This window comes from Cherax quadricarinatus, chromosome 15, assembly GCF_038502225.1.
Source record: "Cherax quadricarinatus isolate ZL_2023a chromosome 15, ASM3850222v1, whole genome shotgun sequence".
In the NCBI taxonomy this organism is placed as follows: Eukaryota; Metazoa; Arthropoda; class Malacostraca; order Decapoda; family Parastacidae; genus Cherax; species Cherax quadricarinatus.
Window position 1 is genome coordinate 29,109,194 of NC_091306.1, and position 19,515 is coordinate 29,128,708.

Consider the following 19,515-nt stretch of genomic DNA (forward strand, 5'->3'; position numbering starts at 1 on the left):
AACAGTTGCTCGGGTCAGCTCACCGACAGTGACAGGGAAATGAGTAGAATTTTTAACACTTCCTCTTAGTTTTTACACAGGAAGATACTAGCAATATTCCAGAAATAATAAATTATGTAGAACAGGATGATAATAAACTATGAATAATTAAGGTCACAAGTGACATGGTCATTAGACAAATATATAAATTAAAACCTAACAAATCCCTGGGCCCTGATGAGCTGTATGCAAACCTTTGACTACAAACTGGCATAGTGCCAGATAAGTGGTTTTTCAAACCATTCATCACAACTGTCAGACACTGCAGCATCATGGGATCTTGTTACAAAGAATTCTTCAACACTTGTTCAACCTTTGGACGAAGACCTACTTCGACTAGTGGATGGTACCACTATGACCCCGCCTCCACCTGCTTCACGTCACCTCACTACAGTATATAAGCCACGTATACGGCCCTATGCTGTACATTCTACAAGATTGATGGACTGAACACATCGACTCCAGGTTGAGGGACTGATTACCTCATTCTCCTCCTCTCCTTACGCCTTCCTCTTTGTATTGGACTGATGAAGCCACTGTGTGGCGAAACGTTTCCTGAATAAAGATTCCCATATGCTGCATAAGTGTCTCAATCTTCAACTTGTCGGTTTTTTAAACCATTCATCACAACTGTAATACCTATTGTCAAAGCAGGTGACAGGTCCTTAGCTTTGAACTATTGACCAATAAGCCTTACCTCTATGGTGGGAAAATTTATGGAATCAATAATTGCCGAGGCAATTCCTAGTCATCATGAAAAGCATAAATTGATCAACAAATCTCAGCATGGTTTTACAAAAGGGTGTTCCTGCCTTACAAATTTATTTACTTTTTCACCAAGGTAGTTGGGGAGGTAGATCATGGTAATACATATGACATTGTGTATATGGACTTCAGTAAGGCTTTTGATAGAGTCCCACATCAGAGACTATTGAGGAAAATTAAGGCACACGGAATAGGAGATTTTTTTTCCTGGAGGCGTGGTTGACAGATAGACAGCAGAGAGTTTGTATAAATGGGGTGAAATCTGAGTGTGAAAGCATCACGAGCGGTGTTCCACAGGGGTCAATGTTGGATCCATTGTTGTTCAGTCTACATAAACGACGTAGATGAGGGAATAAATAGCGATATAAGCAAGTTTGCCGATGACACTAAAATAGGCCGTCGAATTCATTCTGACGAGGACATTAGAGCACTCCAGGAAGATTTGAATAGACTGATGCAGTGATCGGAGAAGTGGCAGATGCAGTTTAATATAGACAAATGCAGTGTTCTAAACATTGGACAGAAAAATAACCATGCCACATATAAACTAAACAATGTAGATCTTAATATTACTGATTGCGAAAAGGATTTGGGAGTTCTGGTTAGCAGTAATCTAAAACCAAGTTAATAGTACATAAGTGTTTGCAATAAAGCAAACAGAATCCTTGGCTTCATATCACGAAACATAAATAATAGGAGTCCTCAGGTTGTTCTTCAACTCTATATAGCCTTATTTAAACCTCATTTAGATTATGCTGCATAGTTTTGGTCACCGTATTGCAGAATGGATATAAATGCTCTGGAAAACGCACAAAGGAGGATGAGAAAGATGATCCCATGTATCAGAAATCTTTCCTATGAGGATAGACTGAGGGCCCTGAATCTGCACTCTCTAGAAAGTAGTAGAATTAGGGGGGATATGACTGAGGTGTATAAATGGAAAACAGTAATAAATAAAGGGGATGTAAATAACGTGCCAAAAATATCTAGCCAAGACAGGACTCTCAGCAATGGTTTTAAGCTGGAAAAATTTCGATTCAGGAAAGATACAGGAAAGCACTGGTTTGGTAATAGAGTTGTGGATGAGTGGAACAAACTCCCGAGTACCGTCATAGAAGTTAAGACGTTGTGTAGTTTTAAAAATAGGTTAGATAAAAACATGAGTGAGTGTGGGCGGGTGTGAGTTGGACCTGACTAGCTTGTGCTAGTAGGTATGATGCCGTGCTCCTTCCTTAAGTGAATGTGAAATGACCTGACAAGGTTGGATCATTGGTTTAAGCTGGTGGGAGACTTGGACCTGCCTCGCATGGGCCAGTAAGCCTGGCGCAGTGTTCCTTCTTTCTTATGTTCTTATTCATAGAGGAATAACACCATGATTCACAGTGGGAATAACACCATGACTCATAAAGGGATAACACCATGATTCAAAGAAGGGATAACATCATGATTCATAAAAGGATAACATCATGATTCGTGGAGGAATAATACCATGATTCATAGAGGGATAATACCTTGATTCATGTAAGGATAACATCATAATTCATAAAAGGATAACACCATGATTCGTGGAGGAATAATACCATGATTCATAGAGGGATAATACCTTGATTCATGTAAGGATAACATCATAATTCATAATGGGATAACACCATGATTCGTAAAAAGATAGCACCATGATTCATAAAGGATAACACTATGATTCATTAAGGGATAACACCATCAGTCATAGAGCAACATGACTCATGGAAGAGATTCCTTGGTATAAACCTTGGTAATAAATACCGACAAGTTGGTTTAGAAAGACACGTAAGCAAACACTATAACATATTTATTTATGTTTTCTAATAAATATGTTATAGTGTTTGCTTACGTGTCTTTCTAAACCAAGAGATTCCTTGTTTCTCGACGGCACCAGCAGTGCCAGACAGTGCCAGCAGTGTAAGCAGTACTAGTGTTAGCAGTGTCAGACAGTACTAGCAGTGCCAAACAGTGCCAGCAGTGATGTACCTAAACACAGGTGCTGAGTGGGTGGGACTGGTGGGTGCTCTACCCGTACACCTGCTTAACCTGCACCTAACAAGTGGATCGCTAGTGGGGGTCTTGAAGACAAAGTAGTCTGGTGTCGTCTTCAGTCTAGTGAGGTCTTCATTACTAAGTATATTGGTGAGGGCTTCAATACTAAGTGTTCTGGTGAAGTCTTCAAGACAAAGTACTTTGATACAAACTTTGGTAATTGATACCGACAATGTGGTTTAACAAGAGACGTGAGCAAACACCAGGACATGTGTATTAGAAAAGTTACCATCCTGGGGCCTTAGTCAAGTTCCCAGGACCGAAAGGTTTGTATGAAGATAGACTTAAAGCCTTAAATCTCCACTCTCTGGAGAGGCGTAGAATGAGGGAAGATATCATTGAACTGTATAAGTGGATGACGGGCATAAACAAGGGATATATTAATAAAGTACTGAGGGTGTCGAGCCAGGTAAGAACCAGAAATAATGGATTTAAGTTGGATAAATTTAGATTTAGAAAGGACATAGGTAAGTACTGGTTTTCTAACAGAGTTGTAGATGCGTGGAATAGTCTTCCCAGTGGGGTGATAGAGGCTAGGACCTTGGGTAGCTTTGAGAAGAGACTGGACAAATATATGAGTGGGCGGGGCTGGGTTTGATTGATGTCATTGGGTACGGGAGTTATTTCATGGGTAGCTTTAGGTAGAGGTCGTTTTGATAAGGACCTGCCTCGCATGGGCCAGTAGGCCTTCTGCAGTGTTCCTACATTCTTATGTTCTTATGGCCCATGCTAGGCAAGTCCTAGTTACCTACTGGCCCAAGCCAATCAGGTCCAAGTCACATCCACTTATGTAATAAAGGGGATGTAAATAACGTGCTATAAATATTTAGCCAAGACAGGACTCGCAGCAATGGTTTTAAGATGGAAAAATTCAGATTCAGGAAAGATATAGGAAAGCACTGGTTTGGCAGTAGAGTTGTGGATGAGTGGAACAAACTCCCGAGTACCGTCATAGAAGTTAAAACGCTGTGTAGTTTTAAAAATAGGTTAGATAAGTACATGAGTGGGTGTGGGTAGGTGTGAGTTGGACCTGACTAGCTTGTGCTGATGGGTTTGATGCCGTGTTCCTTCCTTAAGTGGATGTGACCTAGAAAAATAAACACATAAGCAGTATAATGTGATCCTTTATTGACAACGTTTCGCCCACGCAGTGGGCTTTATCAAGTTACAAACAGATGTGGTATAAACCTTGGTAATAAATACCGACAAGTTGGTTTAGAAAGACACGTAAGCAAACACTATAACATATTTATTAGAAAACATTTCGGTCCTGGGACCTTGATTACTTCTAACATACAGAGGTAGAAAGACATTATGTATCTAGACGGAGAGTGAGATGTGAGTGACGCACGTGACCTGAGGAATGTCATGTTGTGATGAGGACGGGTAGACGATGAAATCATGTGACTCCTGTGTTGTTGGGTTGGTGCTGCTTACGTGCCGCTCAGATTCGTGCTTCACTTCCTACTCCTGACAGAAGAACTGCAGAATTACCAAAGTGAATTAGCAGAATTAGCCAAATTACCACTGCCAACATCCAACGGAAACTGAAGCTATCACGAGAACTACAAGACCTGTGCTCCCGCAGCAAATGGAGCGAAATGGGACGACCAGAAATCATAAATAACTTATCTTCCTATACACTAACCGTCACCGAGACAGAAGCCCTCAGCCTAGGGCTCAAGTTTACTACCGGCATCAACAAGAAACAATCTGGTGGATATGGTAACCAAGAACCAACCTTTTGGAGGCTCTGAGTTTCAAAAAGGCTTTGTTCAAGGAATTATCACTGCTGCAGCTACTGAACCTTCAAGATCGGTCATTCCCAGAAGATACATCCAAGCACTCAGGGACTTGGCCAACAACGATGATATCGTCATTACAACCGCTGACAAAGGAGGTGGTGTGGTGTTACTCAACACTGTCGACTACAACAATAAAGTTTCAAATCTTCTCAATGATGCCAACACATACCAGCCTGTATCAGAATCAGTGCTACTTCAAAGTACCCAGACTTTTCTTCAAAAGGCTCGTAGCATCTTACGAAAATCAGACCAAGGCAAAAAACTACTTAAACTTTTACCACGTCAACCGAAACCAGCACACCTGTATGGCCTTCCTAAGACACACAAACCTGGCATCCCACTACGGCCTATCACTTCGGGCATAGGGAGTGCACCACACAGACTAGCCGGCCACCTTGCCAAATACCTTTCAGCACTTCTGGGCACCATCAGTCAAGCCCACTTCAAACACTCAGGTGACTTCTCCCGAATTTCCAACCTGAATGTTAAAAACAAAAGCATGGCTTCCTTCGATGTCACAGCCCTCTTTACCAACGTTCCTACTGACCCTGCAATCAACATTCTGAGACAGAGGCTCACTGAAAACCACGACCTCCCTTTACCTCTTCTAGATTTCATCAATCTAGTGGATCTTTGTGTTAATTTCAACTTCTTCAAGTATCAGGACAACTGTTACAAACAATGCTTTGGGATGGCAATGGGCAGCCCGCTCAGTGCTGTGCTTGCCAACCTCTTCATGGAAAACTTAGAGACAGAGAAATTCAGCACCCTCATTCCCAACACCGTTACCAGGCTAAGATACGTTGATGATATATTGGTTTTCTATCCAAGAAGTCTCAATATCCAGGCCCTTCTCTGATGCAGTTGAACCATCAATAAAGTTTACACTTGAACTCGAAAACGATGGCAAACTTCCTTTCCTCGACGTTCTCCTGTGCAGATCTCCCGAAGGTGACAAACTTTTCTTCAAAGTGTATAGAAAACCTACCAACAAGGACGATCTTATACACTTTTATTCACACCAAGACACCCACACTAAGAGAGGAGTCCTCATTGGCTTCTTCTTGAGAGCTCTCCGCATCTCCAGCCCTTGTTTTCTAGAAGAAGAATGCACTTACATAACACAAGCCTTTTCACGTCTTCAGTTCCCATCTTTCTTCATCCGAGATTGCAGACTCAAGGCACAAGCTATCCTCAACAAACCGCCCATGGAACAGCCCCCTAAGCAGTTCATAGTGCTCCCATGTGGTGATGTTGCCACGAATACTCGCCGGGCACTTGCTATGAGTAACATCAACATTTCCACCATAAACACATCATCTATCAAAGACCTCACTACGAAATGCAGCCCCACACCTCTAACTTCTACAGCAGGCGTCTACACTATCCCCTGTGGGTTCTGTCCGAAGAAATATGTAGGCGAGACAGGCAGAGATCTTGCAGTCCGCCTGAATGAGCATCGAAATGCCTCTAACAGAGACGATGTAAGGTATGCCTGTGTCCTCCAAGGGGCATTTGATGAACTGGAATGAGGCACAATTCCTTCTCACAGAACCAGACCTCAGACGCCGACGGTGCCTAGAAGCCTCACTAATCGCCGTCACCGACACTATAGAACGCAACACTGGAAACTACAAAATTTCAAAAACATTGGCATACATGATACTTAAGCAGCACCAACCCAACAACACAGGAGTCACATGATTTCATCGTCTACCCGTCCTCATCACAACATGACATTCCTCAGGTCACGTGCGTCACTCACATCTCACTCTCCAACTAGATATATAATGGTAATAAAGTTGGTAGAATTACCGACAATATGTAAAGTAAAAGGACACAAGTGCAACTAATGTGACATTTATTGTGGCAACGTTTCGCTCTCCAGGAGCTTTATCAAGCCATTACAAACAATACATGGACACAGAGGGTATATAAAGGCTCAGAGTGAGGTGAATACTAGTGAGGTACCATTTCGATGTTCACTAGTGGTAGTAGTAGTAGTAGTAGTAGTGGTAGTGACAAAAGTATTAATTGCTCTACCATATTGCTCTACCATATTGTATTACTTTTGTCACTACCACTACTACTACTACTACTACTACTACTACCACTAGTGAACATCGAAATGGTACCTCACTAGTATTCACCTCACTCTGAGCCTTTATATACCCTCTGTGTCCATGTATTGTTTGTAATGGCTTGATAAAGCTCCTGGAGAGCGAAACGTTGCCACAATAAATGTCACATTAGTTGCACTTGTGTCCTTTTACTTTACATAGATATATAATGTCTTTCTACCTCTGTATGTTAGAAGTGATCAAGGCCCCAGGACCGAAACGTTTTCTAATAAATATGTCATAGTGTTTGCTTATGTGTCTTTCTAAACCAACAAACAGATGTGCCTGGGTGAAAGGTACATGAGTATTTATAGGATGGAGTCAAGTGGAGAATGCCGGATAGGTTGGATCTGATGAGGACCTGAACAGGACTGGGGGGTGCGTATGTAATTATATGGGATAACGATGAAAAAGTTTCTTGGCAAGGAGTTCAGCTATGTTACAGAAGCCGTAGTTTTGGTTGAAGTTGTTGGGTATACAAGTAAGTGATGATTCCAGGATTCTGCGGTAATGAGTGTTTTCTTCTCTGGCGATAAGTCGTGCGTGCTGTGTGAATTTCGGTGTTGAACACAGGCATTCCTTAAATCGTCAGGTCTGCCTGCATACTGGTGTTCTGAAATACGTGTTTGGAGGTCTCTGGATGTTTCGCCAGCATATAATTTGCTGCAGTCACAGTCATTACAATGATTATGTATACCCCTGCAGAGGATTGAAGCTTGTCCTGTCTATTACTGGTAATGTCCTTGATGGTCGTGGTTGTGGAGGTAGATACTTGGAATGAGGTATTGGAAAAGATGTTGGAAACGTGTTTGGCAATGGAGTTGGTGGGGATAACTATGTATCTATTATCAGCAGTGTCTTCTCTGGGTGTGTTAAAGATGTTATATGCCCTGCGTTTGCAGTCTTTAATGAAGTGACAAGGATAGTGAAGTTTAGAAAATACTTGTTCAATTAGAGAGCACTCTTCCTCGACGAACTCACTGCTGCAGATTCTGAATGCACGCAGGAAAAAGCCTATAATTACACCATGTTTAGTTTTGGTGTCGTGCTGAGAGTAGAAGTGGAGAAAGTTGTGTTGTTTGGTAGGTTTTCGATAGACTTTAAAAAGAAGTTCTTGGTCAGATTTGCAGAGAAGAACATCAAGGAAAAGAAGAGTGTTGTCGACTTCTTCTAGTGTGAACTGGATTGAGGGCTCGACCTGGTTGAGCTTGTGTTGGAGAGCTTGAACGTTGAAGCGTCTGGGAGTTATGATGAGAATGCCGTCAGCATAACGGAGCCAGGTGACAGAAGAGGGAATAATAAAGGAAAATCGCTCGGCTTCCAGATGTTTCATGTATAGGTTCGCCAGGACAGCACTAAGTGTCGAACCCATGGATAGTCCAGAAGTCTGCTGAAAGAGGCGATTTTCGAAAGAGAAACATGTAAAGCCAACACATAGTTAAACAAGGTCGATGAAATCGTTGGCTGGAATAGGAAGATCAAGTAAATCGTCAATTTTCCCTTGCAAGAGATCGATGGCTTGTGTAGTAGGCACTTTGGCAAATAGGAATCTTACGTCCAGGCTAGAGAGTTTCTTGTTCCTGATGTTGATGTTGCAAATGCGATTGAGAAGATCACCCGAGTGTTTGAGATGTCCTGGACTGATTGTGCCCAAGAGTATAAAGAGGTGTTTAGTGAGAATTCCTGAGAGTTGGTGAGGAGCACTGCCTATTCCCGAGGATATGGGCCTCGATGGGATACCTGGCTTGTGAGTTTTTGGCAGGCCGTACATTCTGGCAGGTCTGGGGTTGCTGGGAATGGTGTGCAGAAGTTTCCTCTCTTGTGCTGAGTCCGTCAGAATGTGGTGAGTCCTGTGAAGAAATGTTTTGGTAAGGTTGTCCAAGGATGTGACCTCCCCTGACTAGGCTTGGGCCGGTGGGTGACTTGGACCTGCCTCGCATGGGCCAGTAGGCCTGGTGCAGTGTTCCTTCTTTCTTATGTGCTTATGTTCTGAAAACTACACAGTGTTTAAGCTTCAATACCTTACTAGGGATGGAAATAAATGGTATAAAATACCGACACAATGGAAATATAAACACAAATGCAGTATAATGTGATCCTTTATTGACAACGTTTCACCCACACAGTGGGCTTTTTCAAGTCACACACGGATCTACCTGGGGTTGGAAGGTACGAGTGTATTTATAGGCATGTTCAGAATGTTGAGGTCAGGTGGAGAATGCTGCATCTGATGATCTACCGGGTGGGGTTATAGAGTCTTGGGTAGCTTGGCAGGGGTATTGGACAAGTTGTGAGTAGACCTTCTGCAGTGTTCTATGTTCTTATGTGGGATAGCGATGAAGAAGTTTCTTGGCGAGTGGTTCAGCTATGTTATAGAAGCCATTGTTCTGGTTGAAATTGTTGGTTGTAGAGATGAGCGATGATTCCAGGATTCTTCTGTATTGAGTGTTGTCTTCTGTGGCTATAAGTCTTGAGTTTCTGTAGTTAATTAAATGGTTGTGTGAATTGCGATGTTGTACACAGGCATTTCTTGTATCGTCAGTCCTGCTTGCATATTGGTGTTCTGAAATACGTGTTTGGAGGTCTCTTGATGTTTCGCCCACATATAATTTGTTGCAGTCATTACAAGGGATTATGTATACCCCTGCAGAGGATGGAGGCTTGTCCTGTCTACTACTGGTGATGTCCTTGATGGTCGTGGTTGTGGAGGTAGATACTTGGAATGATGTTTTCGCAAAGATGTTGGAAACATGTTTGGCAATGGAGTTGGTTGGGAGGACTATGTATCTCTTCTCGGCAGTGTCTTCTCTGGGTGTGTTGAAGATGTTTAATGCCCGCCGTCTGCAGTCTCTGATGAAGTGACGAGGATAGTGGAGTTTAGAAAATACTTGTTCAATTATAGTGCATTCTTCCTCAAGGAACTCATTGCTGCAGATTCTGAGTGCACGTAGGAAAAAGCCTATAATTACACCACGTTTAGTTTTGGTGTCGTGGTGAGAGTAGAAGTGGAGAAGATCGTTTTGGTTGGTGGGTTTTCGATAGACTTTAAAACGAAGTTCGTGGTCAGCTTTGCAGAGCAGAACATCAAGGAAAGGAAGAGTGTTGTCGACTTCTTCTTCAAGTGTGAACTGGATTGAAGGCTCGACCTGGGTGAGCTTGTCTTGGAGAGCTTGAACGTTGAAGCATTTAGGAGTTATGAGGAGAATGTCGTCAACATAACGGAGCCAGGTGACAGACGAAGGAATAATGGTGGAGAAACGTTCGGCTTCTAGATGTTCCATGTATAGGTTCGCCAGGACTGCACTGAGTGGCGAACCCATGGGTAGTCCAAAAGTCTGCTGAAAGAGGTGATTTTCGAAAGAGAAACATGTAAAGCCAACACACAGTTCAACAAGGTCGATAAAATCGCTGGCTGGAATGGGAAGATCAAGTGAATCGTCAATTTTCCTGCGCAAGAGATCGATGGCTTGTGTAGTAGGTACTTTGGTGAATAGGGAAGTCACGTCAAGGCTGGAAAGTTTCTTGTTCCTGATGTTGATGTTGCGAATGCGGTTGAGAAGATCACCCGAGTGTTTGAGATGTGCTGGACTGATAGTGCCCAAGAGTTTAGAGAGGTGTTTTGCGAGAATTTCTGAAAGCTGGTGGTGAGCACTGCCTATTCCCGAGGATATGGGCCTCAGTGGGATACCAGGCTTGTGAGTCTTTGGCAGGCCGTACATTCTGGCAGGTCTGGGGTTGTTAGGTAAGACACATATGCAACAGTTAGGTATCTTTATTTCGAAACGTTTCGCCTACACAGTAGGCTTCTTCAGTCGAGTACAGAAAAGTTGATAGAAGCAGAAGATACTTGAAGACGATGTAATCAGTCCATCACCCTTAAAGTTTTGAGGTGGTCAGTCCCTCAGTCTGGAGAAGAGCATTGTTCCGTTGTCTGAAACAATATGAAGTTGAAGTGACAGGATGGAGCTTATATAGTGCCAGGAGGTGAGACGTAGGTTGCTTTGGGAGGGCAGGTCCCTCTCAAACCCAGCCGTTCTCACTAGTAGAGGTTGTCGAAGTTGATGGTCTGTACCAAGATACCCTTGTGTTGCAGTGTCTGACAGAATGAACATTAAAATGGTATAAAATACCGACAGATTGTTACCTATATAAGCTCCATCCTGTCACTTCAACTTCATATTGTTTCAGACAACGGAACAATGCTCTTCTCCAGACTGAGGGACTGACCACCTCAAAACTTTAAGGGTGATGGACTGATTACATCGTCTTCAAGTATCTTCTGCTTCTATCAACTTTTCTGTACTCGACTGAAGAAGCCTACTGTGTAGGCGAAACGTTTCGAAATAAAGATACCTAACTGTTGCATATGTGTCTTACCTAACAATCTGTCGGTATTTTATACCATTTTAATGTTCAGGTCTGGGGTTGCTTGGCATGGTGTGCAGAAGTTTCTTCCCTTGTTCTGAGCCCCTCAAAATGCGGCGAGTCCTTTGAAGAAAAGTTTAAGTAAGGTTGTCCACTTGGTTAGTTGTGAGAGGTTTGTAGGTATCTGGGTCATTAAGTAGATTGAGCATTTTGTTCCTGTAATCGTCAGTGTTCATGATAACAACACCACCTCCTTTATCAGCGGTGGTGACCCTGATGGTCTTACCAAGATCTACTCCTCCTCAAATTGCCAACATCAAACCACCTTTCTCCGCTACAGCTCGGACCTACCTTGAAGAGTGTGCAGATGACTTAAACAATGCTACAAAGGAAGCTTTTTTCCAAGCCAGAACACTAGGCACAACACTCCGGGGCAACATGAACAGACGCACCGCCGAAATCATTCGCAGCAGAGTTACCACAGCGAATGTTCAACAGAAGATCAGACTTGCTAGGAAACTACAAACACTCTGCGATAATAGTAATTGGAAAAGTTTAGGAAGACCTGAAATTATTCAAAATCTTTCATCTCGTCCACTGTCAACCACAGAAACTGAAGCCCTCAGCTTAGGCCTCAAATTCGCAACAGGAATTACGAAACCAAAACAAGACCTCAATTTCGTCGCCAAAAACTACAGACACAATGACTCCGACTTCCAAAAAGGCTATCTTCAAGGCATCATCTCAGCAGCCATCTCAACACGCAGCTCCCCAGTCATACCTCGACGTTACATCAATGCACTCAAAGGTTTAGCAGAAGACACGACCATCAGGGTCACCACCGCTGATAAAGGAGGTGGTGTTGTTATCATGAACACTGACGATTACAGGAACAAAATGCTCAATCTACTTAATGACCCAGATACCTACAAACCTCTCACAACTAACCAAGTGGACAACCTTACTAAAACTTTTCTTCGAAGGACTCGCCGCATTTTGAGGGGCTCAGAACAAGGGAAGAAACTTCTGCACACCATGCCCAGCAACCCCAGACCTGCCAGAATGTACGGCCTGCCAAAGACTCACAAGCCTGGTATCCCACTGAGGCCCATATCCTCGGGAATAGGCAGTGCTCCCCACCAGCTCTCAGAAATTCTCGCAAAACACCTCTCTAAACTCTTGGGCACTATCAGTCCAGCACATCTCAAACACTCGGGTGATCTTCTCAACCGCATTCGCAACATCAACATCAGGAACAAGAAACTTTCCAGCCTTGACGTGACTTCCCTATTCACCAAAGTACCTACTACACAAGCCATCGATCTCTTGCGCAGGAAAATTGACGATTCACTTGATCTTCCCATTCCAGCCAGCGATTTCATCGACCTTGTTGAACTATGTGTTGGCTTTACGTGTTTCTCTTTCGAAAATCACCTCTTTCAGCAGACTTTTGGACTACCCATGGGTTCGCCACTCAGTGCAGTCCTGGCGAACATATACATGGAACATCTAGAAGCCGAACGTTTCTCCACCATTATTCCTTCGTCTGTCACCTGGCTCCGTTATGTTGACGACATTCTCCTCATAACTCCTAAATGCTTCAACGTTCAAGCTCTCCAAGACAAGCTCAACCAGGTCGAGCCTTCAATCCAGTTCACACTTGAAGAAGAAGTCGACGACACTCTTCCTTTCCTTGATGTTCTGCTCTGCAAAGCTGACCACGAACTTCGTTTTAAAGTCTATCGAAAACCCACCAACCAAAACGATCTTCTCCACTTCTACTCTCACCACGACACCAAAACTAAACGTGGTGTAATTATAGGCTTTTTCCTACGTGCACTCAGAATCTGCAGCAATGAGTTCCTTGAGGAAGAATGCACTATAATTGAACAAGTATTTTCTAAACTCCACTATCCTCGTCACTTCATCAGAGACTGCAGACGGCGGGCATTAAACATCTTCAACACACCCAGAGAAGACACTGCCGAGAAGAGATACATAGTCCTCCCAACCAACTCCATTGCCAAACATGTTTCCAACATCTTTGCGAAAACATCATTCCAAGTATCTACCTCCACAACCACGACCATCAAGGACATCACCAGTAGTAGACAGGACAAGCCTCCATCCTCTGCAGGGGTATACATAATCCCTTGTAATGACTGCAACAAATTATATGTGGGCGAAACATCAAGAGACCTCCAAACACGTATTTCAGAACACCAATATGCAAGCAGGACTGACGATACAAGAAATGCCTGTGTACAACATCGCAATTCACACAACCATTTAATTAACTACAGAAACTCAAGACTTATAGCCACAGAAGACAACACTCAATACAGAAGAATCCTGGAATCATCGCTCATCTCTACAACCAACAATTTCAACCAGAACAATGGCTTCTATAACATAGCTGAACCACTCGCCAAGAAACTTCTTCATCGCTATCCCACATAAGAACATAGAACACTGCAGAAGGTCTACTCACAACTTGTCCAATACCCCTGCCAAGCTACCCAAGACTCTATAACCCCACCCGGTAGATCATCAGATGCAGCATTCTCCACCTGACCTCAACATTCTGAACATGCCTATAAATACACTCGTACCTTCCAACCCCAGGTAGATCCGTGTGTGACTTGAAAAAGCCCACTGTGTGGGTGAGACGTTGTCAATAAAGGATCACATTATACTGCATTTGTGTTTATATTTCCACCTTACTAGGGAGTTTGTTCTGTCAACCACGCCTGTGTCCAGGAACATATTTCTCCTATTCCCTGTGCCTCTACTTTTCTCAATAACCTCAGTTGTGAAACTCTATCAAAAGTCTTACTGAAGTCCGTATACACAGTATCATATTCATTACTATGATCTACCTCTTTAAATACCATAGTTAAAAAAAGATAGTAAATTCATAAGGCAAGAATGCCCTTTGTAAAGCCATGCTGAGATTCACTAATCAATTTATGTTCTTCAATGTGACTTCGAATAGCCTCGGCAGTTATTGACTCCATCAATTTTCCCAGTGGAGGTTAGGCTTAATGGTCTAAAGTTCGAAGCTAAGAACCTGTCACCTGCTTTGTAGATAGGTATCACATTTGCCATTTTCCAGTTATCAGTCACTATGCCACTTTGTAGTGATATGTTTGCTAAGTTCCTCCTTATATTCTTTTAAAACCCTTGCGAACAGTTCATCAGGGCCTGGGGATTTGTTAGGTTTTAATTTGTCTGGTATTTGCTTACCTGTCATTTTAAACCATGAAGTACTTTGGCAAAGCTTTAAAGACCAAGAATTTTGATAAATATGACACATGTGCAACACCTGGGTATCTTTCTTCTGAAGACTTGTCATCAAACAATGGCTTTACCAGGTCAGTGCAGAACTGGCATTCGTACAACTATATTGAAGTGAAAAAACTACTTGTGGACGAAACGTCTTAATAATGATTCCCAGGGGTTGTACATGTGTCTTATCCATTAGCTTGTCGGTACTGTATACCATTAGTTCTATGATGCCATGAATTTTGGTGGTCTTCAAGACCAAATGGTCTGGTAAGGTCTTGACGACCACTTCCTCTTGTCGTTAGCCGACCAGGTTAATGACCAAGTTTGTGTTATATCTCAACATTTTTTCACCTCCCCTCTTCCTACCACGTCTTCTTGCAGGGAGAGTATCTTGTGTAGTGTGTTAAAGTATTGTGTGTCGGTGCTCGAGTATTGTGTGTGGGTGATAAAGTATTGTGTGTGGGTGATAAAGTATTGTGTGTGGGTGATAACTTGAAGTTTGTCCTCTAACTTGTCTCTCAACTCCTTTGTTCTAACCTGAGGTACATTTAAACAAACCTATCTTTTCCTTTAACTTGTTCCTTTACAGTGCTAGTCACGGCATTATGGCGCCCTTTCCACACATACGTTCCAAAACACAAACACATATCATGAAAGATTATAATATATATATTTGCACACTTACTGAGGTTTTAATACTTGTTGCTGAATCCTTTACACTTAATTACGTCCCTCAGCCGTGTAGGAAGACTCTCACAGAAATTCTTGAAGGTTTGGGGAGGTATATTATTCCATGCCTCATGAAGAGCAGCCTCCAGTCACGGGATGGAACTGATATCCTTGCCCAGTAAACCTCGTTTCACTATTGACCAGAGGTTCTCAATAGGGTTTAGATAAGAACATAAGAACATAAGAAGAAAGAACACTGCAACAGACCTACTGACCCATGCAGAGCAGATGCATGTCCCACCCCGGATTAGACCAATGATTCCCCCCAGGATTAGCCCCATGACCCACCCAGTCTAATCATCTCCACTCAAGGATGGAGCACTGCACCAGACCCAGCAGCACAAGCTAGTCAGGTCCAACTCACACCCACCCACACCCACTCATGTATTTATCTAACCTATTTTTAAAACTACACAACGTTTTAGCCCGAATAACTATACTCGGGAGTTTGTTCCACTCATCCACAACTCTATTACCAAACCAGTGCTTTCCTATATCCTTTCTGAATCTGAAATTTTCCAACTTGAAACCATTGCTGCGAGTCCTGTCTTGGCTGGAAATTTTCAGCACGCTATTTACATCCCCTTTATTTATTCCTGTTTTCCATTTATACACCTCGATCATATCCCCCCTAATTCTACGCCTTTCGAGAGAGTACAGATTCAGGGCCCTTAGTCTATCCTCATAGGGAAGATTTCTGATACATGGAATCATCTTTGTCATCCTCCTCTGTACGTTTTCCAGAGCATTTATATCCATTCTGTAATACAGTGACCAGAACTGAGCAGCATAGTCTAAATGAGGCCTAACCAAGGATATATAGAGTTGAGGAACAACCTGAGGACTTCTATTATTTTTACTTCTTGATATGAAGCCAAAAATTCTGTTAGCTTTATTGCGAACACTAATGCACTGTTGTTTTGGTTTAAATTACTGCTTTGTAGATGAATGGTTCAGAGAACCGACAAGTTGATAAATTAGACACATGTGCAACTCTTGGGTATCTTTATTGAGGAAACGTTTCGCCACACAGTTGCTTCATCAGTCCATACATAAGAACATAAGAACATAAGAACGAAGGAACACTGCAGAAGGCCTACTGGCCCATGCGAGGCAGGTCCAAGTCCCTACCGGCTTAAGCCAATGCACCCAACCTAGTCAGGTCAGGTCACATTGACTTAAGGGAGGAACACGGCAACCGACCTGTTAGCACAAGCTATCAGGTCCAACTCACACCCACCCACATCTACTCATGTATTTATCCAACCTATTTTTAAAGCTACACAACGTTCTGGCCTCTATAACGGTACTTGGGAGTTTGTTCCACTCATCCACAACTCTATTACCAAACCAGTACTTTCCTATATCCCTCCTGAATCTGAATTTTTCCAACTTAAAACCATTGCTGCGAGTCCTGTCTAGGCTAGATATTTTCAGCACACTATTTACATCCCCTTTATTTATTCCTGTCTTCCACTTATAAACCTCAATCATATCCCCCCTAATTCTACGTCTTTCTAGAGAGTGCAGTTTCAGGGCCCTTAGTCTATCCTCATAGGGAAGGTTTCTGATACATGGGATCATCTTTGTCATCCTCCTTTGTACATTTTCCAGAGAATTTATATCCATTCTGTAATACGGTGACCAAAACTGTGCAGCATAATCTAAATGAGGCCTAACCAAGGATGTATAGAGTTGAAGAACAACCTGAGGACTCCTATTATTTATGCTTCTTGATATGAAGCCAAGGATTCTATTAGCTTTATTGCGAACACTTATGCACTGTTGTCTTGGTTTCAGATTACTGCTAACCAGAACTCCTAAATCTTTTTCGCAATCCGTAATATTAAGATCTACATTATTTAGTTTATATGTGGCATGGTTATTGTCCTGTCCAACATTTAGAACTTTGCATTTGTCTATATTAAACTGCATCTGCCACTTCTCCGACCACTGCATCAGTCTATTCAAATCTTCCTGGAGTGCTCGAATGTCCTCGTCAGAATGAATTCGACGGCCTATTTTGGTGTCATCGGCAAACTTGCCGATGTCGCTCTTTATGCCCTCATCTATGTCGTTTATGTAGATTGTGAACAGCAGGGGGCCCAACACTGACCCCTGTGGAACACCGCTCGTGACGCTTCCCCACTCTGATTTCTCCCCATTTATGCAAACTCTCTGCTGCCTATTTGTCAACCATGCCTCTATCCAGGAAAAAATTTCTCCTCCTATTCCATGTGCTTTAATTTTCCTCAATAGTCTCTGATGTGGGACCCTGTCAAAAGCCTTACTGAAGTCCATATACACAATATCATATTCATTACCATGATCTACCTCCTCAAATACCTTAGTGAAAAAAGTTAATAAATTCGTAAGGCAGGAACGCCCCTTTGTAAAACCATGCTGAGATTCGTTGATTAATTTATGCTTTTCAAGGTGGCTACGAACTGCCTCGGCAATTATTGATTCCATAAATTTTCCCACTATGGAGGTTAGGCTTATTGGTCTATAGTTCGAAGCTAAGGACCTGTCACCTGTTTTGAAAATAGGTATCACATTTGCCATTTTCCACTTATCTGGCACCATGCCAGTTTGTAGTGATATGTTGAAAAGATTAGCCAAAGGTGTGCTAAGCTCCTCTTTACATTCCTTTAGAACCCTTGCATACAGTTCATCAGGGCCTGGGGATTTGTTAGGTTTTAATTTATCTATTTGCCTAAGGACCATGTCACTTGTGACCCTAATAGTGCACAGTTTATTATCGTCCTGTTCTACATAATTTATCATTACTGGAATATCGCTGGTATCCTCCTGTGTAAAAACTGAGAGGAAGTATGTGTTAAAAATTCTACACATTTCCTTATCACTGTCAGTGAGCTGACCCGAGGAACTTTTGAGTGGGCCTATCTTGTCCCTGATCTTACTTCTGTATACCTGAAAGAATCCTTTTGGGTTAGTGTTCGATTCTCTTGCAACTTTAACCTCATAATCTCTATTTGCTTTTCTAATTCCCTTTTTTATTTCTCTCTTTAACTGAATATATCGATTTCTTAATTGCCCCTCTCCTCTTTTGATTTGCCTATATATGCCTCTCTTTTGACCAATCAGATATTTTAATCTATTGTTCATCCATTTAGGATCATTTTTGTTTGATCAGATTTCCCTATTTGGAACATAATTTGACTGAGCAGCTAGAACTATGCCCTGGAAAGCATCATATCGGCAACCATCACCACCTACCTGACCCCTAGTCAGGTCATTCCAGTTCAGCCCACCTAAGTAATTTTTCAGTCCTATGAAATCAGCCAAGCGAAAGTCAGGGACGGAGACTTGATTGCCATTATTAGGGGAATTCCATGATATGTTAAAACTGAGTGATTTGTGATCACTCTCCCCAAGCTCATCATTAACCTCAAGATTATTAATTAGTGTTTCCCTACTGGCAAGAACCAAGTCAAGGAGGTTATTTCCCCTAGTTGGCTCTGTCACAAACTGTTTTAAAAAACAATCCTGGATCGTATCAAGAAAGTCACCCGACTCTAAATTTCCTGTCAAATTGCTCCAGTCAATCTGTCTATAGTTGAAATCTCCCATTAGCACAACATTTTCGTATGTAGATGCCTTACGAATTTCGTCCCATAGAAGTTTACTGCACTCCCTATCAAGATTTGGGGCCCTGTAAATCACACCCAAAATTAGTTTTTCTCGGCCCTCGAGAAGCTGTAACCAAACAGATTCAGTGGCTGACGCTTCTAATTTAATATCTTGTCTAACACAACAATTTAAATTGTCTCTGACATACATCGCTACTCCACCACCTTTCCTGTTGACCCTGTCAGTGTGGAATAATTTATAGCCTTGTATGTGACATTCAGAGGGCATCTCTCTATCTTTCAGATTGAGCCAGGTCTCTGTTATAGCAATAATATCTATGTTTCCTGCACTTGCAATTAATCTTAGCTCATCTATCTTATTTCTAACACTCCTGCTATTAGTATAGTAAACCTTAAGGGAGCTAGTCCCTTGCTGCCCTCTGCTGTCCCCCTTTGTTTGCTGACCTGTTCTATTGTCTTTATTTATAACTTCATGCTGAATGCCTTTTATACATTTACTGTTTCCAACCCTAGTGTTGCAACCTGCTTGTTTCCCACACACACCCATACCTCTATCTTCCATCAGTTTAAAATCATAGGCATTTCACCAATGGCCTTCTCAATCGAGTCTGCAAGTGCTACCACCCCTGCCCCAGAGAGATGAACCCCATCCCTTGCATACATATCATGTTTGCCATAAAAGTTGTTCCAGTTGTCAATGAATGGGATTGCAAGTTC